At 41.4% G+C, this 2,483-nt stretch overlaps 1 long non-coding RNA gene across 1 annotated transcript in view; it reads right to left on the minus strand.

The window, feature by feature from the left end:
- The window catches only part of LOC106733232 (uncharacterized), a 25,781-nt gene that overhangs the window by 22,127 nt on the left and 1,171 nt on the right, over positions 1-2,483 (minus strand). Inside the window, exon 2 of the long non-coding RNA XR_001369404.2 lies at positions 371-472. This is a non-coding gene — a long non-coding RNA (uncharacterized LOC106733232). The remainder of the gene's footprint in view (positions 1-370; positions 473-2,483) is intronic.

The raw sequence follows: 2,483 nt of genomic DNA on the forward strand, positions 1-2,483 counted from the left end.
AAAAAAAAAAAAACAAACAGATAATACTAGCCAAACATCAGAATGTCTACTATCTACAATAACCACACTCTGGGAAAGACACATCTCAAATCTAATTTATTACCATTTTTCTTATAAGGCAGAAATACTTTGGCAAACTCTTCCTGAACTACTAGGAAAACCTATCAATATAGAGGGTGCATCCACTTTTCTCTACTTGTGAAATTTGGTTACAGATCAGGTTTAAATGAGCTCAGACACAGGAAACAATGACAACAGATTGAAAAAATGGAGTCTGTAGACAGACAGTCTCAGGATGACAGGTTTAACTTCATGCCAGGCCACACTCTAAGCTTTCTCCAATAAGTAACATCATTAGGGCTTTGCCTACCTGTCTCAGTCAAACTCTCTATCCCTTCTAAAAGTTGGTCCAAATCTCTGAGCAGCATCCAGTGCTTCAGGAGAAGGTAAGATTATCCAAATTTTGTCCACTCTAGAAAGAAAGATCAATAATTACTTTAGGTAAACTGATTTTTTTTTCCTTTCCCAGGCTTTTCTGCCACTGCTCTAAAGTACTAACACAGTATTCAGGCCATAGGGGTGTTCTTTCAGGTGAGATTCCTACCTGTGAAATTTTCTAACTTTACAATATTTACTTTATTTCAAATAAAATGCTACCCTTCATCAGTGCTCCAAACTGCCTAACAGAAACCATTATCACTGGATTCTGAATTTGAACTTGTATAAGATTCTTTTTTCCCATTTAGGTTTTTGCCATAGGGTGAATGCGCTTGCTGGAGAGTGACAGAAAGAGGGAGGGGGATGAGAAATCACCCAGCAAGGATGATGGCCACACCACAATCCCTTCTCGTCCATTCTCCTCCTGGAATTTTGGACACAAAGGCACATGCACCTAGTGTGATCTTCAAACTGCCAGGTCTTGGAAAGGCTGCTGCTTCCTTCAGTCAAGTGGGAGTTCAAAACCTTAACCACTACACCACCAGATGGCCCGTAAAAGTTTTTAAATTTACCCAGGAGTGGGCCAGCCAGAGGCATTAAGGAAAGGCTGCGAGATCCACATGCAACTTTGTAGTTTGACTCCCAGATCCAGTGGCTTAAAAATTACATCCAGAGTATATTCACATATGCCCAAAATCCTAAGAGGAAAATGGAGAAAGGATTTTGGCATGCCCACCCCCTTGAGGGATGATTTCTCCTTCCTTCTCACCTATCCTGTCCATCTCTGTAACTCTCAAGCAAGAACTTGTGTCTCATGGCAAAAATCTGAAAAGAAATAAAGTAACTTCCCCAGGAGTGCTAGGCAAGCCAAAGAAATGCAGAAAGGGACCAGAGCCTTCATTCAGTTTAAGAGACCAAGACACCCCACAGCTGCCATAGGAACACTCTGTCTGCAAAGACTCCAAGTTACTTCACTGGGAAACTGGGGCATTTCACTAATACTGGAAATAGGCTCATATTACAAATGGGTAAACTTAATGAGATACAGAGTAGCAGCCATGATATGAAGTGCTAGGTGTTCAAATACAACACCTGGGCAGGTGCTTCTCTGATGGTCACAAAGAATTAGAAATGGGGACAAAAGGAGAGTATAGTAAGCAAAGTTTATTAGAAAAGAGTCAAAGCTCCCAGCTAAGCAAATAGGTATACCCAGAGAGTCAGAATGGACCCTGACAAGAAAAATTTTTAAAAAATCTGAAAATTAATTTTGTCTAAGGGGACGGAGAAAAAAACACTTTAAAAAGCGAAGCTAGCATGGGACCAGCAGTTAGCATAATGGCTATGTCGCTGGACTCCCATGTAGTCGACCCCAGTTTGTGTCCCAGACCCGGTGGCTTAAAACTCACGCGGGGTGTGTGTGCATGTGTACCCAAGATCCCGAGAGGAAAACGGAGGTGAAGGGATTGTGGCGTGGCCATCACCCCTTCGCTTTCTGTGATTTCTTGCTTTCTGTCTCTGTCTCTCTCTCTCTGTCTCTCTAGTGAGCTCACGTTCCCTATAGCCAAAAAATCCTCTTCAAAAAAAAGAAAGAAAAAAGAAAGAAAGAAAAAGAAAGCAAAGCCAGCACAAGAGTTTTGTGCCACCAGACGTCTTAAACTAATCATTGTTCTTGAGTTGAACACTGTGCTCAGGACTATAGTCAGTCTGTCTATTTCTAGCCCATCAATAAGTGCTCATAAATTTTTTGAAATATGAAAGAGTTTATTGTTCAAGATCCTTCCCTCTGCTGCTCTCCAGACCAAGAGAGACTACACTTTTCATTTGGAATGTATCAATGATATGGACAATGCTACTTTCAGCTGTCATCTTTTTTTTTTTCTTTTTTTTTGGAGAAGATTTTGCTATAGGGAATGTGCACTCACCAGAAAGACAGAGACAGAGAGACAGAAAGCAAGAAATCACCCCACAGGGAACATGGCCACACCACAATCCTTTCTCCTCCATTCTTCTCTAGGGATCTTGGGAAAGCATGCACACGTGACCGG

Source organism: Tupaia chinensis, unplaced genomic scaffold (assembly GCF_000334495.1).
Source record: "Tupaia chinensis unplaced genomic scaffold, TupChi_1.0 Scaffold141621_1, whole genome shotgun sequence".
NCBI lineage: Eukaryota > Metazoa > Chordata > Mammalia > Scandentia > Tupaiidae > Tupaia > Tupaia belangeri.